The sequence below is a fragment of the Schistocerca gregaria genome, chromosome 6, assembly GCF_023897955.1.
Source record: "Schistocerca gregaria isolate iqSchGreg1 chromosome 6, iqSchGreg1.2, whole genome shotgun sequence".
NCBI classification, from domain to species: domain Eukaryota; kingdom Metazoa; phylum Arthropoda; class Insecta; order Orthoptera; family Acrididae; genus Schistocerca; species Schistocerca gregaria.
The window spans coordinates 16,237,153-16,261,590 of NC_064925.1; the positions used below are offsets into that span (position 1 = coordinate 16,237,153).

General features: G+C 46.5%; 1 non-coding gene across 1 annotated transcript; it reads right to left on the reverse strand.

Moving 5' to 3' along the window:
• Window positions 1-213: 213 nt before the first annotated feature.
• Window positions 214-287, reverse strand: Trnai-aau (transfer RNA isoleucine (anticodon AAU)). Its single transcript has one exon. It is a non-coding gene; the product is annotated as a tRNA-Ile (tRNA).
• Window positions 288-24,438: the final 24,151 nt, after the last annotated feature.

Sequence of the window (24,438 nt, forward strand, 5' to 3'; positions counted from 1 at the left end):
ACTCTGAGATATGTGAGAAATACATCTATAAAATGTAATTCAGACTGCCTCGTCCCACCTTATGCTGTACCGCTTTGGCAAATGCTTTATCTGCGCCATTCGCCTTAATCACATCTGAGAGTAAATCTTAAAAAAACGCCTGTCGCTAATTGTTCGTCATCACAGGTACTGTTTGCTATACGGCCACGACGCGCAACTGATTTCCAAAATTCATGTTTCTCCTGTGAGGATGGAACTTACGACCCCTGGTTTATTAGACCAGTGCTCTACCACTGAGCTAAAGAGGCGCGGCATAGCGGTACTCTTGGGTACTTCGTCCTTACGGTCGTCTACATCATCAGACTTTAGCTGACAACAATTCATATTATCGGCTAATATACGCAGCTATGGCGACAAATTACTGCTTGGCTACACATCTGACACGTAACCGATGTGCTCTCCAAACCACAACACTTGCATTTCAGAACATGTCTTTTACACATGTCTACAAAATCACCTTCACCTTCAAATACAGTTTCCTTGCGACTGACAGAGACGTAGGCAAAGTTTAAACTTGCTATTTCCATTAAATCTCGTTAATCAGAAAAACGGTTATTTACACCTGCAGCGGAACAAAATTCCGTTTCGCCCAGCGTCTGGCTCGAACCCACGACCCTGGGATTAAGTGTCTGACGCTCTACCGACTGAGATAGCCGGCTACCTCGGTGAATACTTGCCGGGTAGCACGTCACACAGTACTCGTTTGGGTTCGGTGGTCCCACACAGCATCTCTCCATGCTGCCTAATGTTTTCCTAACGTCACACTCGTCACGTACTTCACTTTTATGTCATAATCATTTCTGAGAGGCAAAGAAATTGCATGACAACAAGCAGAGCTAGTGGCGTCAAAATTAACACACATACTTTATGTGACTCAAAAGCCGAACGAGTTACTTTCCGACGTTGTTTTAGATGTGCAAATGCCAGTCAAAACTCGCGGTGTCGGCACTCTGCCGACCATTTCGCTAGTTAACACCGGTCTTGCTGTGTGTGTTTCAAGCTCAAGAGCATCTCCAAGAAAAAAATGGTCAACAGCAACATTCAGACGGTTTCGTACTGCTCAATTGCTACATTAAAACGGTATGTTTCTTTTTCAGAACTGGAAAAACACAAGCGTGACAGCATTCGAACCTGTAATCTTCAGAGCCGAAGTCCGACGCCTGATCCATTAGGCCACACAGTCACTGACGACCAACATTTACATGTATACGACTCATCTCGAAACGCTCACACCCCTGAGGATATGTGTTTTCGTTCTACACAGCCGCTGCCCCTTGCTCTTTCCCACCCATTCGTTACATTCAACCTCTGACGAGACCGACCAAATATAGACTGAGAAACAAGACCACACAATTTGTGCATTCGGAATCGAAGGCAGGCCGTCCCTCGCCGCATTTGCTACGATGGCCATTTGCTACTTCTGCAGAAGCGGCGGCGGCGGCGACGACGACGACGACGACGACGACGACGACGACGACGAAGATCGCGAGAGGCTCTGAGATATGTGAGAAATACATCTATAAAATGTAATTCAGACTGCCTCGTCCCACCTTATGCTGTACCGCTTTGGCAAATGCTTTATCTGCGCCATTCGCCTTAATCACATCTGAGAGTAAATCTTAAAAAAACGCCTGTCGCTAATTGTTCGTCATCACAGGTACTGTTTGCTATACGGCCACGACGCGCAACTGATTTCCAAAATTCATCTTTCTCCTGTGAGGATGGAACTTACGACCCCTGGTTTATTAGACCAGTGCTCTACCACTGAGCTAAAGAGGCGCGGCCTAGCGGTACTCTTAGGTACTTCGTCCTTACGGTCGTCTGCATCATCAGACTTTAGCTGACAACAATTCATATTATCGGCTAATATTTGCAGCTATGGCGACAAATTACTGCTTGGCTACACATCTGACACGTAACCGATGTGCTCTCCAAACCACAACACTTGCATTTCAGAACATGTCTTTTACACATGTCTACAAAATCACCTTCACCTTCAAATACAGTTTCCTTGCGACTGACAGAGACGTAGGCAAAGTTTAAAGTTGCTATTTCCATTAAATCTCGTTAATCAGAAAAACGGTAATTTACACCTGCAGCGGAACAAAATTCCGTTTCGCCCAGCGTCTGGCTCGAACCCACGACCCTGGGATTAAGTGTCTGACGCTCTACCGACTGAGATAGCCGGCTACCTCGGTGAATATTTGCCGGGTAGCACGTCACACAGTACTCGTTTGGGTTGGGTGGTCCCATACAGCATCTCTACATGCTGCCTAATGTTTTCCTAACGTCACCCTCGTCACGCACTTCACTTTTATGTCATAATCATTTCTGAGAGGCAAAGAAATTGCATGACAACAAGCAGAGCTAGTGGCGTCAAAATTAACACACATACTTTATGTGACTCAAAAGCCGAACGAGTTACTTTCCGACGTTGTTTTAGATGTGCAAGTGCCAGTCAAAACTCGCGGTGTCGGCACTCTGCCGACCATTTCGCTAGTTAACACCGGTCTTGCTGTGTGTGTTTCAAGCTCAAGAGCATCTCCAAGCAAAAAATGGTCAACAGCAACATTCAGACGGTTTCGTACTGCTCAATTGCTACATTAAAACGGTATGTTTCTTTTTCAGAACTGGAAAAACACAACCGTGACAGCATTCGAACCTGTAATCTTCAGAGCCGAAGTCCGACGCCTTATCCATTAGGCCACACGGTCACTGACGACCAACATTTACATGTATACGACTCATCTCGAAACGCTCACACCCCTGAGGATTTGTGTTTTCGTTCTACACAGCCGCTGCCCCTTGCTCTTTCCCACTTATTCGTTACATTCAACCTCTGACGAGACCGACCAAATATAGACTGAGAAACAAGACCACACACTTTGTGCATTCGGAATCGAAGGCAGGGCGTCCCTCGCCGCATTTGCTACGATGGCCATTTGCTACTTCTGCAGACGCGGCGGTGGCGGCGACGACGACGACGACGACGACGACGACGACGACGATCGCGAGAGACTCTGTGATATGTGAGAAATACATCTATAAAATGTAATTCAGACTGCCTCGTCCCACCTTATGCTGTACCGCTTTGGCAAATGCTTTATCTGCGCCATTCGCCTTAATCACATCTGACAGTAAATCTTAAAAAAACGCCTGTCGCTAATTGTTCGTCATCACAGGTACTGTTTGCTATACGGCCACGACGCGCAACTGATTTCCAAAATTCGTCTTTCTCCTGTGAGGATGGAACTTACGACCCCTGGTTTATTAGACCAGTGCTCTACCACTGAGCTAAAGAGGCGCGGCCTAGCGGTGCGCTTGGGTACTTCGTCCTTACGGTCGTCTGCATCATCAGACTTTAGCTGACAACAATTCATATTATCGGCTAATATTTGCAGCTATGGCGACAAATTACTGCTTGGCTACACATCTGACACGTAACCGATGTGCTCTCCAAACCACAACACTTGCATTTCAGAACATGTCTTTTACACATGTCTACAAAATCACCTTCACCTTCAAATACAGTTTCCTTGCGACTGACAGAGACGTAGGCAAAGTTTAAAGTTGCTATTTCCATTAAATCTCGTTAATCAGAAAAACGGTTATTTACACCTGCAGCGGAACAAAATTCCGTTTCGCCCAGCGTCTGGCTCGAACCCACGACCCTGGGATTAAGTGTCTGACGCTCTACCGACTGAGATAGCCGGCTACCTCGGTGAATACTTGCCGGGTAGCACGTCACACAGTACTCGTTTGGGTTGGGTGGTCCCATACAGCATCTCTCCATGCTGCCTAATGTTTTCCTAACGTCACACTCGTCACGTACTTCACTTTTATGTCATAATCATTTCTGAGAGGCAAAGAAATTGCATGACAACAAGCAGAGCTAGTGGCGTCAAAATTAACACACATACTTTATGTGACTCAAAAGCCGAACGAGTTACTTTCCGACGTTGTTTTAGATGTGCAAATGCCAGTCAAAACTCGCGGTGTCGGCACTCTGCCGACCATTTCGCTAGTTAACACCGGTCTTGCTGTGTGTGTTTCAAGCTCAAGAGCATCTCCAAGAAAAAAATGGTCAACAGCAACATTCAGACGGTTTCGTACTGCTCAATTGCTACATTAAAACGGTATGTTTCTTTTTCAGAACTGGAAAAACACAAGCGTGACAGCATTCGAACCTGTAATCTTCAGAGCCGAAGTCCGACGCCTGATCCATTAGGCCACACAGTCACTGACGACCAACATTTACATGTATACGACTCATCTCGAAACGCTCACACCCCTGAGGATATGTGTTTTCGTTCTACACAGCCGCTGCCCCTTGCTCTTTCCCACCCATTCGTTACATTCAACCTCTGACGAGACCGACCAAATATAGACTGAGAAACAAGACCACACAATTTGTGCATTCGGAATCGAAGGCAGGCCGTCCCTCGCCGCATTTGCTACGATGGCCATTTGCTACTTCTGCAGAAGCGGCGGCGACGACGACGACGACGACGACGACGACGACGAAGATCGCGAGAGGCTCTGAGATATGTGAGAAATACATCTATAAAATGTAATTCAGACTGCCTCGTCCCACCTTATGCTGTACCGCTTTGGCAAATGCTTTATCTGCGCCATTCGCCTTAATCACATCTGAGAGTAAATCTTAAAAAAACGCCTGTCGCTAATTGTTCGTCATCACAGGTACTGTTTGCTATACGGCCACGACGCGCAACTGATTTCCAAAATTCATCTTTCTCCTGTGAGGATGGAACTTACGACCCCTGGTTTATTAGACCAGTGCTCTACCACTGAGCTAAAGAGGCGCGGCCTAGCGGTACTCTTGGGTACTTCGTCCTTACGGTCGTCTGCATCATCAGACTTTAGCTGACAACAATTCATATTATCGGCTAATATTTGCAGCTATGGCGACAAATTACTGCTTGGCTACACATCTGACACGTAACCGATGTGCTCTCCAAACCACAACACTTGCATTTCAGAACATGTCTTTTACACATGTCTACAAAATCACCTTCACCTTCAAATACAGTTTCCTTGCGACTGACAGAGACGTAGGCAAAGTTTAAAGTTGCTATTTCCATTAAATCTCGTTAATCAGAAAAACGGTAATTTACACCTGCAGCGGAACAAAATTCCGTTTCGCCCAGCGTCTGGCTCGAACCCACGACCCTGGGATTAAGTGTCTGACGCTCTACCGACTGAGATAGCCGGCTACCTCGGTGAATATTTGCCGGGTAGCACGTCACACAGTACTCGTTTGGGTTGGGTGGTCCCATACAGCATCTCTACATGCTGCCTAATGTTTTCCTAACGTCACACTCGTCACGCACTTCACTTTTATGTCATAATCATTTCTGAGAGGCAAAGAAATTGCATGACAACAAGCAGAGCTAGTGGCGTCAAAATTAACACACATACTTTATGTGACTCAAAAGCCGAACGAGTTACTTTCCGACGTTGTTTTAGATGTGCAAGTGCCAGTCAAAACTCGCGGTGTCGGCACTCTGCCGACCATTTCGCTAGTTAACACCGGTCTTGCTGTGTGTGTTTCAAGCTCAAGAGCATCTCCAAGCAAAAAATGGTCAACAGCAACATTCAGACGGTTTCGTACTGCTCAATTGCTACATTAAAACGGTATGTTTCTTTTTCAGAACTGGAAAAACACAAGCGTGACAGCATTCGAACCTGCAATCTTCAGAGCCGAAGTCCGACCCCTTATCCATTAGGCCACACGGTCACTGACGACCAACATTTACATGTATACGACTCATCTCGAAACGCTCACACCCCTGAGGATTTGTGTTTTCGTTCTACACAGCCGCTGCCCCTTGCTCTTTCCCACTTATTCGTTACATTCAACCTCTGACGAGACCGACCAAATATAGACTGAGAAACAAGACCACACACTTTGTGCATTCGGAATCGAAGGCAGGGCGTCCCTCGCCGCATTTGCTACGATGGCCATTTGCTACTTCTGCAGAAGCGGCGGCGACGACGACGACGACGACGACGACGACGACGAAGATCGCGAGAGACTCTGAGATATGTGAGAAATACATCTATAAAATGTAATTCAGACTGCCTCGTCCCACCTTATGCTGTACCGCTTTGGCAAATGCTTTATCTGCGCCATTCGCCTTAATCACATCTGAGAGTAAATCTTAAAAAAACGCCTGTCGCTAATTGTTCGTCATCACAGGTACTGTTTGCTATACGGCCACGACGCGCAACTGATTTCCAAAATTCATCTTTCTCCTGGGAGGATGGAACTTACGACCCCTGGTTTATTAGACCAGTGCTCTACCACTGAGCTAAAGAAGCGCGGCCTAGCGGTACTCTTGGGTACTTCGTCCTTACGGTCGTCTGCATCATCAGACTTTAGCTGACAACAATTCATATTATCGGCTAATATTTGCAGCTATGGCGACAAATTACTGCTTGGCTACACATCTGACACGTAACCGATGTGCTCTCCAAACCACAACACTTGCATTTCAGAACATGTCTTTTACACATGTCTACAAAATCACCTTCACCTTCAAATACAGTTTCCTTGCGACTGACAGAGACGTAGGCAAAGTTTAAAGTTGCTATTTCCATTAAATCTCGTTAATCAGAAAAACGGTAATTTACACCTGCAGCGGAACAAAATTCCGTTTCGCCCAGCGTCTGGCTCGAACCCACGACCCTGAAATTAAGTGTCTGACGCTCTACCGACTGAGATAGCCGGCTACCTCGGTGAATACTTGCCGGGTAGCACGTCACACAGTACTCGTTTGGGTTGGGTGGTCCCATACAGCATCTCTCCATGCTGCCTAATGTTTTCCTAACGTCACACTCGTCACGTACTTCACTTTTATGTCATAATCATTTCTGAGAGGCAAAGAAATTGCATGACAACAAGCAGAGCTAGTGGCGTCAAAATTAACACACATACATTATGTGACTCAAAAGCCGAACGAGTTACTTTCCGACGTTGTTTTAGATGTGCAAATGCCAGTCAAAACTCGCGGTGTCGGCACTCTGCCGACCATTTCGCTAGTTAACACCGGTCTTGCTGTGTGTGTTTCAAGCTCAAGAGCATCTCCAAGCAAAAAATGGTCAACAGCAACATTCAGACGGTTTCGTACTGCTCAATTGCTACATTAAAACGGTATGTTTCTTTTTCAGAACTGGAAAAACACAAGCGTGAGAGCATTCGAACCTGTAATCTTCAGAGCCGAAGTCCGACGCCTGATCCATTAGGCCACACAGTCACTGACGACCAACATTTACATGTATACGACTCATCTCAAAACGCTCACACCCCTGAGGATATGTGTTTTCGTTCTACACAGCCGCTGCCCCTTGCTCTTTCCCACCCATTCGTTACATTCAACCTCTGACGAGACCGACCAAATATAGACTGAGAAACAAGACCACACAATTTGTGCATTCGGAATCGAAGGCAGGCCGTCCCTCGCCGCATTTGCTACGATGGCCATTTGCTACTTCTGCAGAAGCGGCGGCGGCGACGACGACGACGACGACGACGACGACGACGACGACGACGACGAAGATCGCGAGAGGCTCTGAGATATGTGAGAAATACATCTATAAAATGTAATTCAGACTGCCTCGTCCCACCTTATGCTGTACCGCTTTGGCAAATGCTTTATCTGCGCCATTCGCCTTAATCACATCTGAGAGTAAATCTTAAAAAAACGCCTGTCGCTAATTGTTCGTCATCACAGGTACTGTTTGCTATACGGCCACGACGCGCAACTGATTTCCAAAATTCATCTTTCTCCTGTGAGGATGGAACTTACGACCCCTGGTTTATTAGACCAGTGCTCTACCACTGAGCTAAAGAGGCGCGGCCTAGCGGTACTCTTGGGTCCTTCGTCCTTACGGTCGTCTGCATCATCAGACTTTAGCTGACAACAATTCATATTATCGGCTAATATTTGCAGCTATGGCGACAAATTACTGCTTGGCTACACATCTGACACGTAACCGATGTGCTCTCCAAACCACAACACTTGCATTTCAGAACATGTCTTTTACACATGTCTACAAAATCACCTTCACCTTCAAATACAGTTTCCTTGCGACTGACAGAGACGTAGGCAAAGTTTAAAGTTGCTATTTCCATTAAATCTCGTTAATCAGAAAAACGGTAATTTACACCTGCAGCGGAACAAAATTCCGTTTCGCCCAGCGTCTGGCTCGAACCCACGACCCTGGGATTAAGTGTCTGACGCTCTACCGACTGAGATAGCCGGCTACCTCGGTGAATATTTGCCGGGTAGCACGTCACACAGTACTCGTTTGGGTTGGGTGGTCCCATACAGCATCTCTACATGCTGCCTAATGTTTTCCTAACGTCACACTCGTCACGCACTTCACTTTTATGTCATAATCATTTCTGAGAGGCAAAGAAATTGCATGACAACAAGCAGAGCTAGTGGCGTCAAAATTAACACACATACTTTATGTGACTCAAAAGCCGAACGAGTTACTTTCCGACGTTGTTTTAGATGTGCAAGTGCCAGTCAAAACTCGCGGTGTCGGCACTCTGCCGACCATTTCGCTAGTTAACACCGGTCTTGCTGTGTGTGTTTCAAGCTCAAGAGCATCTCCAAGCAAAAAATGGTCAACAGCAACATTCAGACGGTTTCGTACTGCTCAATTGCTACATTAAAACGGTATGTTTCTTTTTCAGAACTGGAAAAACACAAGCGTGACAGCATTCGAACCTGTAATCTTCAGAGCCGAAGTCCGACCCCTTATCCATTAGGCCACACGGTCACTGACGACCAACATTTACATGTATACGACTCATCTCGAAACGCTCACACCCCTGAGGATTTGTGTTTTCGTTCTACACAGCCGCTGCCCCTTGCTCTTTCCCACTTATTCGTTACATTCAACCTCTGACGAGACCGACCAAATATAGACTGAGAAACAAGACCACACACTTTGTGCATTCGGAATCGAAGGCAGGGCGTCCCTCGCCGCATTTGCTACGATGGCCATTTGCTACTTCTGCAGAAGCGGCGGCGACGACGACGACGACGACGACGACGAAGATCGCGAGAGACTCTGAGATATGTGAGAAATACATCTATAAAATGTAATTCAGACTGCCTCGTCCCACCTTATGCTGTACCGCTTTGGCAAATGCTTTATCTGCGCCATTCGCCTTAATCACATCTGAGAGTAAATCTTAAAAAAACGCCTGTCGCTAATTGTTCGTCATCACAGGTACTGTTTGCTATACGGCCACGACGCGCAACTGATTTCCAAAATTCATCTTTCTCCTGGGAGGATGGAACTTACGACCCCTGGTTTATTAGACCAGTGCTCTACCACTGAGCTAAAGAAGCGCGGCCTAGCGGTACTCTTGGGTACTTCGTCCTTACGGTCGTCTGCATCATCAGACTTTAGCTGACAACAATTCATATTATCGGCTAATATTTGCAGCTATGGCGACAAATTACTGCTTGGCTACACATCTGACACGTAACCGATGTGCTCTCCAAACCACAACACTTGCATTTCAGAACATGTCTTTTACACATGTCTACAAAATCACCTTCACCTTCAAATACAGTTTCCTTGCGACTGACAGAGACGTAGGCAAAGTTTAAAGTTGCTATTTCCATTAAATCTCGTTAATCAGAAAAACGTTAATTTACACCTGCAGCGGAACAAAATTCCGTTTCGCCCAGCGTCTGGCTCGAACCCACGACCCTGAGATTAAGTGTCTGACGCTCTACCGACTGAGATAGCCGGCTACCTCGGTGAATACTTGCCGGGTAGCACGTCACACAGTACTCGTTTGGGTTGGGTGGTCCCATACAGCATCTCTCCATGCTGCCTAATGTTTTCCTAACGTCACACTCGTCACGTACTTCACTTTTATGTCATAATCATTTCTGAGAGGCAAAGAAATTGCATGACAACAAGCAGAGCTAGTGGCGTCAAAATTAACACACATACTTTATGTGACTCAAAAGCCGAACGAGTTACTTTCCGACGTTGTTTTAGATGTGCAAATGCCAGTCAAAACTCGCGGTGTCGGCACTCTGCCGACCATTTCGCTAGTTAACACCGGTCTTGCTGTGTGTGTTTCAAGCTCAAGAGCATCTCCAAGCAAAAAATGGTCAACAGCAACATTCAGACGGTTTCGTACTGCTCAATTGCTACATTAAAACGGTATGTTTCTTTTTCAGAACTGGAAAAACACAAGCGTGGCAGCATTCGAACCTGTAATCTTCAGAGCCGAAGTCCGACGCCTTATCCATTAGGCCACACGGTCACTGACGACCAACATTTACATGTATACGACTCATCTCGAAACGCTCACACCCCTGAGGATATGTGTTTTCGTTCTACACAGCCGCTGCCCCTTGCTCTTTCCCACCCATTCGTTACATTCAACCTCTGACGAGACCGACCAAATATAGACTGAGAAACAAGACCACACAATTTGTGCATTCGGAATCGAAGGCAGGCCGTCCCTCGCCGCATTTGCTACGATGGCCATTTGCTACTTCTGCAGAAGCGGCGGCGGCGACGACGACGACGACGAAGATCGCGAGAGGCTCTGAGATATGTGAGAAATACATCTATAAAATGTAATTCAGACTGCCTCGTCCCACCTTATGCTGTACCGCTTTGGCAAATGCTTTATCTGCGCCATTCGCCTTAATCACATCTGAGAGTAAATCTTAAAAAAACGCCTGTCGCTAATTGTTCGTCATCACAGGTACTGTTTGCTATACGGCCACGACGCGCAACTGATTTCCAAAATTCATCTTTCTCCTGTGAGGATGGAACTTACGACCCCTGGTTTATTAGACCAGTGCTCTACCACTGAGCTAAAGAGGCGCGGCCTAGCGGTACTCTTGGGTACTTCGTCCTTACGGTCGTCTGCATCATCAGACTTTAGCTGACAACAATTCATATTATCGGCTAATATTTGCAGCTATGGCGACAAATTACTGCTTGGCTACACATCTGACACGTAACCGATGTGCTCTCCAAACCACAACACTTGCATTTCAGAACATGTCTTTTACACATGTCTACAAAATCACCTTCACCTTCAAATACAGTTTCCTTGCGACTGACAGAGACGTAGGCAAAGTTTAAAGTTGCTATTTCCATTAAATCTCGTTAATCAGAAAAACGGTAATTTACACCTGCAGCGGAACAAAATTCCGCTTCGCCCAGCGTCTGGCTCGAACCCACGACCCTGGGATTAAGTGTCTGACGCTCTACCGACTGAGATAGCCGGCTACCTCGGTGAATATTTGCCGGGCAGCACGTCACACAGTACTCGTTTGGGTTGGGTGGTCCCATACAGCATCTCTACATGCTGCCTAATGTTTTCCTAACGTCACACTCGTCACGCACTTCACTTTTATGTCATAATCATTTCTGAGAGGCAAAGAAATTGCATGACAACAAGCAGAGCTAGTGGCGTCAAAATTAACACACATACTTTATGTGACTCAAAAGCCGAACGAGTTACTTTCCGACGTTGTTTTAGATGTGCAAGTGCCAGTCAAAACTCGCGGTGTCGGCACTCTGCCGACCATTTCGCTAGTTAACACCGGTCTTGCTGTGTGTGTTTCAAGCTCAAGAGCATCTCCAAGCAAAAAATGGTCAACAGCAACATTCAGACGGTTTCGTACTGCTCAATTGCTACATTAAAACGGTATGTTTCTTTTTCAGAACTGGAAAAACACAAGCGTGACAGCATTCGAACCTGTAATCTTCAGAGCCGAAGTCCGACCCCTTATCCATTAGGCCACACGGTCACTGACGACCAACATTTACATGTATACGACTCATCTCGAAACGCTCACACCCCTGAGGATTTGTGTTTTCGTTCTACACAGCCGCTGCCCCTTGCTCTTTCCCACTTATTCGTTACATTCAACCTCTGACGAGACCGACCAAATATAGACTGAGAAACAAGACCACACACTTTGTGCATTCGGAATCGAAGGCAGGGCGTCCCTCGCCGCATTTGCTACGATGGCCATTTGCTACTTCTGCAGAAGCGGCGGCGACGACGACGACGACGACGACGACGACGAAGATCGCGAGAGACTCTGAGATATGTGAGAAATACATCTATAAAATGTAATTCAGACTGCCTCGTCCCACCTTATGCTGTACCGCTTTGGCAAATGCTTTATCTGCGCCATTCGCCTTAATCACATCTGAGAGTAAATCTTAAAAAAAACGCCTGTCGCTAATTGTTCGTCATCACAGGTACTGTTTGCTATACGGCCACGACGCGCAACTGATTTCCAAAATTCATCTTTCTCCTGGGAGGATGGAACTTACGACCCCTGGTTTATTAGACCAGTGCTCTACCACTGAGCTAAAGAAGCGCGGCCTAGCGGTACTCTTGGGTACTTCGTCCTTACGGTCGTCTGCATCATCAGACTTTAGCTGACAACAATTCATATTATCGGCTAATATTTGCAGCTATGGCGACAAATTACTGCTTGGCTACACATCTGACACGTAACCGATGTGCTCTCCAAACCACAACACTTGCATTTCAGAACATGTCTTTTACACATGTCTACAAAATCACCTTCACCTTCAAATACAGTTTCCTTGCGACTGACAGAGACGTAGGCAAAGTTTAAAGTTGCTATTTCCATTAAATCTCGTTAATCAGAAAAACGGTAATTTACACCTGCAGCGGAACAAAATTCCGTTTCGCCCAGCGTCTGGCTCGAACCCACGACCCTGAGATTAAGTGTCTGACGCTCTACCGACTGAAATAGCCGGCTACCTCGGTGAATACTTGCCGGGTAGCACGTCACACAGTACTCGTTTGGGTTGGGTGGTCCCATACAGCATCTCTCCATGCTGCCTAATGTTTTCCTAACGTCACACTCGTCACGTACTTCACTTTTATGTCATAATCATTTCTGAGAGGCAAAGAAATTGCATGACAACAAGCAGAGCTAGTGGCGTCAAAATTAACACACATACTTTATGTGACTCAAAAGCCGAACGAGTTACTTTCCGACGTTGTTTTAGATGTGCAAGTGCCAGTCAAAACTCGCGGTGTCGGCACTCTGCCGACCATTTCGCTAGTTAACACCGGTCTTGCTGTGTGTGTTTCAAGCTCAAGAGCATCTCCAAGCAAAAAATGGTCAACAGCAACATTCAGACGGTTTCGTACTGCTCAATTGCTACATTAAAACGGTATGTTTCTTTTTCAGAACTGGAAAAACACAAGCGTGACAGCATTCGAACCTGTAATCTTCAGAGCCGAAGTCCGACCCCTTATCCATTAGGCCACACGGTCACTGACGACCAACATTTACATGTATACGACTCATCTCGAAACGCTCACACCCCTGAGGATTTGTGTTTTCGTTCTACACAGCCGCTGCCCCTTGCTCTTTCCCACTTATTCGTTACATTCAACCTCTGACGAGACCGACCAAATATAGACTGAGAAACAAGACCACACACTTTGTGCATTCGGAATCGAAGGCAGGGCGTCCCTCGCCGCATTTGCTACGATGGCCATTTGCTACTTCTGCAGAAGCGGCGGCGGCGGCGGCGACGACGACGACGACGACGACGACGACGACGACGACGACGACGAAGATCGCGAGAGACTCTGAGATATGTGAGAAATACATCTATAAAATGTAATTCAGACTGCCTCGTCCCACCTTATGCTGTACCGCTTTGGCAAATGCTTTATCTGCGCCATTCGCCTTAATCACATCTGAGAGTAAATCTTAAAAAAACGCCTGTCGCTAATTGTTCGTCATCACAGGTACTGTTTGCTATACGGCCACGACGCGCAACTGATTTCCAAAATTCATCTTTCTCCTGGGAGGATGGAACTTACGACCCCTGGTTTATTAGACCAGTGCTCTACCACTGAGCTAAAGAAGCGCGGCGTAGCGGTACTCTTGGGTACTTCGTCCTTACGGTCGTCTGCATCATCAGACTTTAGCTGACAACAATTCATATTATCGGCTAATATTTGCAGCTATGGCGACAAATTACTGCTTGGCTACACATCTGACACGTAACCGATGTGCTCTCCAAACCACAACACTTGCATTTCAGAACATGTCTTTTACACATGTCTACAAAATCACCTTCACCTTCAAATACAGTTTCCTTGCGACTGACAGAGACGTAGGCAAAGTTTAAAGTTGCTATTTCCATTAAATCTCGTTAATCAGAAAAACGGTAATTTACACCTGCAGCGGAACAAAATTCCGTTTCGCCCAGCGTCTGGCTCGAACCCACGACCCTGAGATTAAGTGTCTGACGCTCTACCGACTGAGATAGCCGGCTACCTCGGTGAATACTTGCCGGGTAGCACGTCACACAGTACTCGTTTGGGTTGGGTGGTCCCATACAGCATCTCTCCATGCTGCCTAATGTTTTCTTAACGTCACACTCGTCACGTACTTCACTTTTATGTCATAATCATTTCTGAGAGGCAAAGAAATTGCATGACAACAAGCAGAGCTAGTGGCGTCAAAATTAACACACATACTTTATGTGACTCAAAAGCCGAACGAGTTACTTTCCGACGTTGTTTTAGATGTGCAAATGCCAGTCAAAACTCGCGGTGTCGGCACTCTGCCGACCATTTCGCTAGTTAACACCGGTCTTGCTGTGTGTGTTTCAAGCTCAAGAGCATCTCCAAGCAAAAAATGGTCAACAGCAACATTCAGACGGTTTCGTACTGCTCAATTGCTACATTAAAACGGTATGTTTCTTTTTCAGAACTGGAAAAACACAAGCGTGACAGCATTCGAACCTGTAATCTTCAGAGCCGAAGTCCGACGCCTTATCCATTAGGCCACACGGTCACTGACGACCAACATTTACATGTATACGACTCATCTCGAAACGCTCACACCCCTGAGGATATGTGTTTTCGTTCTACATAGCCGCTGCCCCTTGCTCTTTCCCACCCATTCGTTACATTCAACCTCTGACGAGACCGACCAAATATAGACTGAGAAACAAGACCACACAATTTGAGCATTCGGAATCGAAGGCAGGCCGTCCCTCGCCGCATTTGCTACGATGGCCATTTGCTACTTCTGCAGAAGCGGCGGTGGCGACCTCGACGACGACGACGACGACGACGACGACGAAGATCGCGAGAGGCTCTGAGATATGTGAGAAATACATCTATAAAATGTAATTCAGACTGCCTCGTCCCACCTTATGCTGTACCGCTTTGGCAAATGCTTTATCTGCGTCATTCGCCTTAATCACATCTGAGAGTAAATCTTAAAAAAACGCCTGTCGCTAATTGTTCGTCATCACAGGTACTGTTTGCTATACGGCCACGACGCGCAACTGATTTCCAAAATTCATCTTTCTCCTGTGAGGATGGAACTTACGACCCCTGGTTTATTAGACCAGTGCTCTACCACTGAGCTAAAGAGGCGCGGCCTAGCGGTACTCTTGGGTACTTCGTCCTTACGGTCGTCTGCATCATCAGACTTTAGCTGACAACAATTCATATTATCGGCTAATATTTGCAGCTATGGCGACAAATTACTGCTTGGCTACACATCTGACACGTAACCGATGTGCTCTCCAAACCACAACACTTGCATTTCAGAACATGTCTTTTACACATGTCTACAAAATCACCTTCACCTTCAAATACAGTTTCCTTGCGACTGACAGAGACGTAGGCAAAGTTTAAAGTTGCTATTTCCATTAAATCTCGTTAATCAGAAAAACGGTAATTTACACCTGCAGCGGAACAAAATTCCGTTTCGCCCAGCGTCTGGCTCGAACCCACGACCCTGGGATTAAGTGTCTGACGCTCTACCGACTGAGATAGCCGGCTACCTCGGTGAATATTTGCCGGGTAGCACGTCACACAGTACTCGTTTGGGTTGGGTGGTCCCATACAGCATCTCTACATGCTGCCTAATGTTTTCCTAACGTCACACTCGTCACGCACTTCACTTTTATGTCATAATCATTTCTGAGAGGCAAAGAAATTGCATGACAACAAGCAGAGCTAGTGGCGTCAAAATTAACACACATACTTTATGTGACTCAAAAGCCGAACGAGTTACTTTCCGACGTTGTTTTAGATGTGCAAGTGCCAGTCAAAACTCGCGGTGTCGGCACTCTGCCGACCATTTCGCTAGTTAACACCGGTCTTGCTGTGTGTGTTTCAAGCTCAAGAGCATCTCCAAGCAAAAAATGGTCAACAGCAACATTCAGACGGTTTCGTACTGCTCAATTGCTACATTAAAACGGTATGTTTCTTTTTCAGAACTGGAAAAACACAAGCGTGACAGCATTCGAACCTGTAATCTTCAGAGCCGAAGTCCGACCCCTTATCCATTAGGCCACACGGTCACTGACGACCAACATTTACATGTATACGACTCATCTCGAAACGCTCACACCCCTGAGGATTTGTGTTTTCGTTCTACACAGCCGCTGCCCCTTGCTCTTTCCCACTTATTCGTTACATTCAACCTCTGACGAGACCGACCAAATATAGACTGAGAAACAAGACCACACACTTTGTGCATTCGGAATCGAAGGCAGGGCGTCCCTCGCCGCATTTGCTACGATGGCCATTTGCTACTTCTGCAGAAGCGGCGGCGGCGGCGACGACGACGACGACGACGACGACGAAGATCGCGAGAGACTCTGAGATATGTGAGAAATACATCTATAAAATGTAATTCAGACTGCCTCGTCCCACCTTATGCTGTACCGCTTTGGCAAATGCTTTATCTGCGCCATTCGCCTTAATCACATCTGAGAGTAAATCTTAAAAAAACGCCTGTCGCTAATTGTTCGTCATCACAGGTACTGTTTGCTATACGGCCACGACACGCAACTGATTTCCAAAATTCATCTTTTTCCTGGGAGGATGGAACTTACGACCCCTGGTTTATTAGACCAGTGCTCTACCACTGAGCTAAAGAAGCGCGGCCTAGCGGTACTCTTGGGTACTTCGTCCTTACGGTCGTCTGCATCATCAGACTTTAGCTGACAACAATTCATATTATCGGCTAATATTTGCAGCTATGGCGACAAATTACTGCTTGGCTACACATCTGACACGTAACCGATGTGCTCTCCAAACCACAACACTTGCATTTCAGAACATGTCTTTTACACATGTCTACAAAATCACCTTCACCTTCAAATACAGTTTCCTTGCGACTGACAGAGACGTAGGCAAAGTTTAAAGTTGCTATTTCCATTAAATCTCGTTAATCAGAAAAACGGTAATTTACACCTGCAGCGGAACAAAATTCCGTTTCGCCCAGCGTCTGGCTCGAACCCACGACCCTGAGATTAAGTGTCTGACGCTCTACCGACTGAGATAGCCGGCTACCTCGGTGAATACTTGCCGGGTAGCACGTCACACAGTACTCGTTTGGGTTGGGTGGTCCCATACAGCATCTCTCCATGCTGCCTAATGTTTTCCTAACGTCACACTCGTCACGTACTTCACTTTTATGTCATAATCATTTCTGAGAGGCAAAGAAATTGCATGACAACAAGCAGAGCTAGTGGCGTCAAAATTAACACACATACTTTATGTGACTCAAAAGCCGAACGAGTTACTTTCCGACGTTGTTTTAGATGTGCAAATGCCAGTCAAAACTCGCGGTGTCGGCACTCTGCCGACCATTTCGCTAGTTAACACCGGTCTTGCTGTGTGTGTTTCAAGCTCAAGAGCATCTCCAAGCAAAAAATGGTCAACAGCAACATTCAGACGGTTTCGTACTGCTCAATTGCTACATTAAAACGGTATGTTTCTTTTTCAGAACTGGAAAAACACAAGCGTGACAGCATTCGAACCTGTAATCTTCAGAGCCGAAGTCCGACGCCTTATCCATTAGGCCACACGGTCACTGACGACCAACATTTACATGTATACGACTCATCTCGAAACGCTCACACCCCTGAGGATATGTGTTTTCGTTCTACACAGCCGCTGCCCCTTGCTCTTTCCCACCCATTCGTTACATTCAACCTCTGACGAGACCGACCAAATATAGACTGAGAAACAAGACCACACAATTTGTGCATTCGGAATCGAAGGCAGGCCGTCCCTCGCCGCATTTGCTACGATGGCCATTTGCTACTTCTGCAGAAGCGGCGGCCTCGACGACGACGACGACGACGACGACGACGACGACGACGACGACGACGACGACGAAGATCGCGAGAGGCTCTGAGATATGTGAGAAATACATCTATAAAATGTAATTCAGACTGCCTCGTCCCACCTTATGCTGTACCGCTTTGGCAAATGCTTTATCTGCGCCATTCGCCTTAATCACATCTGAGAGTAAATCTTAAAAAAACGCCTGTCGCTAATTGTTCGTCATCACAGGTACTGTTTGCTATACGGCCACGACGCGCAACTGATTTCCAAAATTCATCTTTCTCCTGTGAGGATGGAACTTACGACCCCTGGTTTATTAGACCAGTGCTCTACCACTGAGCTAAAGAGGCGCGGCCTAGCGGTACTCTTGGGTACTTCGTCCTTACGGTCGTCTGCATCATCAGACTTTAGCTGACAACAATTCATATTATCGGCTAATATTTGCAGCTATGGCGACAAATTACTGCTTGGCTACACATCTGACACGTAACCGATGTGCTCTCCAAACCACAACACTTGCATTTCAGAACATGTCTTTTACACATGTCTACAAAATCACCTTCACCTTCAAATACAGTTTCCTTGCGACTGACAGAGACGTAGGCAAAGTTTAAAGTTGCTATTTCCATTAAATCTCGTTAATCAGAAAAACGGTAATTTACACCTGCAGCGGAACAAAATTCCGTTTCGCCCAGCGTCTGGCTCGAACCCACGACCCTGGGATTAAGTGTCTGACGCTCTACCGACTGAGATAGCCGGCTACCTCGGTGAATATTTGACGGGTAGCACGTCACACAGTACTCGTTAGGGTTGGGTGGTCCCATACAGCATCTCCCCATGCTGCCTAATGTTTTCCTAACGTCACACTCGTCACGCACTTCACTTTTATGTCATAATCATTTCTGAGAGGCAAAGAAATTGCATGACAACAAGCAGAGCTAGTGGCGTCAAAATTAACACACATACTTTATGTGACTCAAAAGCCGAACGAGTTACTTTCCGACGTTGTTTTAGATGTGCAAGTGCCAGTCAAAACTCGCGGTGTCGGCACTCTGCCGACCATTTCGCTAGTTAACACCGGTCTTGCTGTGTGTGTTTCAAGCTCAAGAGCATCTCCAAGCAAAAAATGGTCAACAGCAACATTCAGACGGTTTCGTACTGCTCAATTGCTACATTAAAACGGTATGTTTCTTTTTCAGAACTGGAAAAACACAAGCGTGACAGCATTCGAACCTGTAATCTTCAGAGCCGAAGTCCGACGCCTTATCCATTAGGCCACACGGTCACTGACGACCAACATTTACATGTATACGACTCATCTCGAAACGCTCACACCCCTGAGGATTTGTGTTTTCGTTCTACACAGCCGCTGCCCCTTGCTCTTTCCCACCCATTCGTTACATTCAACCTCTGACGAGACCGACCAAATATAGACTGAGAAACAAGACCACACAATTTGTGCATTCGGAATCGAAGGCAGGCCGTCCCTCGCCGCATTTGCTACGATGGCCATTTGCTACTTCTGCAGAAGCGGCGGCGGCGACGACGACGACGACGACGACGACGACGACGACGACGACGACGACGACGAAGATCGCGAGAGGCTCTGAGATATGTGAGAAATACATCTATAAAATGTAATTCAGACTGCCTCGTCCCACCTTATGCTGTACCGCTTTGGCAAATGCTTTATCTGCGCCATTCGCCTTAATCACATCTGAGAGTAAATCTTAAAAAAACGCCTGTCGCTAATTGTTCGTCATCACAGGTACTGTTTGCTATACGGCCACGACGCGCAACTGATTTCCAAAATTCATCTTTCTCCTGTGAGGATGGAACTTACGACCCCTGGTTTATTAGACCAGTGCTCTACCACTGAGCTAAAGAGGCGCGGCCTAGCGGTACTCTTGGGTACTTCGTCCTTACGGTCGTCTGCATCATCAGACTTTAGCTGACAACAATTCATATTATCGGCTAATATTTGCAGCTATGGCGACAAATTACTGCTTGGCTACACATCTGACACGTAACCGATGTGCTCTCCAAACCACAACACTTGCATTTCAGAACATGTCTTTTACACATGTCTACAAAATCACCTTCACCTTCAAATACAGTTTCCTTGCGACTGACAGAGACGTAGGCAAAGTTTAAAGTTGCTATTTCCATTAAATCTCGTTAATCAGAAAAACGGTAATTTACACCTGCAGCGGAACAAAATTCCGTTTCGCCCAGCGTCTGGCTCGAACCCACGACCCTGGGATTAAGTGTCTGACGCTCTACCGACTGAGATAGCCGGCTACCTCGGTGAATATTTGACGGGTAGCACGTCACACAGTACTCGTTAGGGTTGGGTGGTCCCATACAGCATCTCCCCATGCTGCCTAATGTTTTCCTAACGTCACACTCGTCACGCACTTCACTTTTATGTCATAATCATTTCTGAGAGGCAAAGAAATTGCATGACAACAAGCAGAGCTAGTGGCGTCAAAATTAACACACATACTTTATGTGACTCAAAAGCCGAACGAGTTACTTTCCGACGTTGTTTTAGATGTGCAAGTGCCAGTCAAAACTCGCGGTGTCGGCACTCTGCCGACCATTTCGCTAGTTAACACCGGTCTTGCTGTGTGTGTTTCAAGCTCAAGAGCATCTCCAAGCAAAAAATGGTCAACAGCAACATTCAGACGGTTTCGTACTGCTCAATTGCTACATTAAAACGGTATGTTTCTTTTTCAGAACTGGAAAAACACAAGCGTGACAGCATTCGAACCTGTAATCTTCAGAGCCGAAGTCCGACGCCTTATCCATTAGGCCACACGGTCACTGACGACCAACATTTACATGTATACGACTCATCTCGAAACGCTCACACCCCTGAGGATTTGTGTTTTCGTTCTACACAGCCGCTGCCCCTTGCTCTTTCCCACCCATTCGTTACATTCAACCTCTGACGAGACCGACCAAATATAGACTGAGAAACAAGACCACACAATTTGTGCATTCGGAATCGAAGGCAGGCAGTCCCTCGCCGCATTTGCTACGATGGCCATCTGCTACTTCTGCAGAAGCGGCGGCGACGACGACGACGACGACGACGACGACGACGACGACGACGACGAAGATCGCGAGAGGCTCTGAGATATGTGAGAAATACATCTATAAAATGTAATTCAGACTGCCTCGTCCCACCTTATGCTGTACCGCTTTGGCAAATGCTTTATCTGCGCCATTCGCCTTAATCACATCTGAGAGTAAATCTTAAAAAAACGCCTGTCGCTAATTGTTCGTCATCACAGGTACTGTTTGCTATACGGCCACGACGCGCAACTGATTTCCAAAATTCATCTTTCTCCTGTGAGGATGGAACTTACGACCCCTGGTTTATTAGACCAGTGCTCTACCACTGAGCTAAAGAGGCGCGGCCTAGCGGTACTCTTGGGTACTTCGTCCTTACGGTCGTCTGCATCATCAGACTTTAGCTGACAACAATTCATATTATCGGCTAATATTTGCAGCTATGGCGACAAATTACTGCTTGGCTACACATCTGACACGTAACCGATGTGCTCTCCAAACCACAACACTTGCATTTCAGAACATGTCTTTTACACATGTCTACAAAATCACCTTCACCTTCAAATACAGTTTCCTTGCGACTGACAGAGACGTAGGCAAAGTTTAAAGTTGCTATTTCCATTAAATCTCGTTAATCAGAAAAACGGTAATTTACACCTGCAGCGGAACAAAATTCCGTTTCGCCCAGCGTCTGGCTCGAACCCACGACCCTGGGATTAAGTGTCTGACGCTCTACCGACTGAGATAGCCGGCTACCTCGGTGAATATTTGACGGGTAGCACGTCACACAGTACTCGTTAGGGTTGGGTGGTCCCATACAGCATCTCCCCATGCTGCCTAATGTTTTCCTAACGTCACACTCGTCACGCACTTCACTTTTATGTCATAATCATTTCTGAGAGGCAAAGAAATTGCATGACAACAAGCAGAGCTAGTGGCGTCAAAATTAACACACATACTTTATGTGACTCAAAAGCCGAACGAGTTACTTTCCGACGTTGTTTTAGATGTGCAAGTGCCAGTCAAAACTCGCGGTGTCGGCACTCTGCCGACCATTTCGCTAGTTAACACCGGTCTTGCTGTGTGTGTTTCAAGCTCAAGAGCATCTCCAAGCAAAAAATGGTCAACAGCAACATTCAGACGGTTTCGTACTGCTCAATTGCTACATTAAAACGGTATGTTTCTTTTTCAGAACTGGAAAAACACAAGCGTGACAGCATTCGAACCTGTAATCTTCAGAGCCGAAGTCCGACGCCTTATCCATTAGGCCACACGGTCACTGACGACCAACATTTACATGTATACGACTCATCTCGAAACGCTCACACCCCTGAGGATTTGTGTTTTCGTTCTACACAGCCGCTGCCCCTTGCTCTTTCCCACCCATTCGTTACATTCAACCTCTGACGAGACCGACCAAATATAGACTGAGAAACAAGACCACACAATTTGTGCATTCGGAATCGAAGGCAGGCAGTCCCTCGCCGCATTTGCTACGATGGCCATCTGCTACTTCTGCAGAAGCGGCGGCGACGACGACGACGACGACGACGACGACGACGACGACGACGACGACGACGAAGATCGCGAGAGACTCTGAGATATGTGAGAAATACATCTATAAAATGTAATTCAGACTGCCTCGTCCCACCTTATGCTGTACCGCTTAGGCAAATGCTTTATCTACGCCATTCGCCTTAATCACATCTGAGAGTAAATCTTAAAAAAAACGCCTGTCGCTAATTGTTCGTCATCACAGGTACTGTTTGCTATACGGCCACGACGCGCAACTGATTTCCAAAATTCATCTTTCTCCTGTGAGGATGGAACTTACGACCCCTGGTTTATTAGACCAGTGCTCTACCACTGAGCTAAAGAGGCGCGGCCTAGCGGTACTCTTGGGTACTTCGTCCTTACGGTCGTCTGCACCATCAGACTTTAGCTGACAACACTTCATATTGCCGGCTAATATTTGCAGCTATGGCGACAAATTACTGCTTGGCTACACATCTGACACGTAACCGATGTGCTCTTCAAACCACAACACTTGCATTTCAGAACATGTCTTTCACACATGTCTACAAAATCACCTTCACTTTCAAATACAGTTTCCTTGCGACTGACAGAGACGTAGGCAAAGTTTAAAGTTGCTATTTCCATTAAATCTCGTTAATCAGAAAAACGGTAATTTACACCTGCAGCGGAACAAAATTCAGTTCCGCCCAGCGTCTGGCTCGAACCCACGACCCTGGGAATAAGAGTCTGACGCTCTACCGACTGAGATAGCCGGCTACCTCGGTGAATACTTGCCGGGTAGCACGTCACACAGTACTCGTTTGGGTTGGGTGGTCCCATACAGAATCTCTCCATGCTGCCTAATGTTTTCCTAACGTCACACTCGTCACGTACTTCACTTTTATGTCATAATCATTTCTGAGAGGCAAAGAAATTGCATGACAACAAGCAGAGCTAGTGGCGTCAAAATTAACACACATACTTTATGTGACTCAAAAGCCGAACGAGTTACTTTCCGACGTTGTTTTAGATGTGCAAGTGCCAGTCAAAACTCGCGGTGTCGGCACTCTGCCGACCATTTCGTTAGTTAACACCGGTCTTGCTGTGTGTGTTTCAAGCTCAAGAGCATCTCCAAGCAAAAAATGGTCAACAGCAACATTCAGACGGTTTCGTACTGCTCAATTGCTACATTAAAACGGTATGTTTCTTTTTCAGAACTGGAAAAACACAAGCGTGACAGCATTCGAACCTGTAATCTTCAGATACGAAGTCCGACGCCTTATCCATTAGACCACACGGTCACTGACGATCAACATTTACATGTATACGACTCATCTCGAAACGCTCACACCCCTGAGGATTTGTGTTTTCGTTCTACACAGCCGCTGCCCCTTGCTCTTTCCCACCCATTCGTTACATTCAACCTCTGACGAGACCGACCAAATATAGACTGAGAAACAAGACCACCCAATTTGTGCATTCGGAATCGAAGGCAGGCAGTCCCTCGCCGCATTTGCTACGATGGCCATTTGCTACTTCTGCAGAAGCGGCGGCGACGACGACGACGACAACGACGACGACGACGACGACGAAGATCGCGAGAGACTCTGAGATAT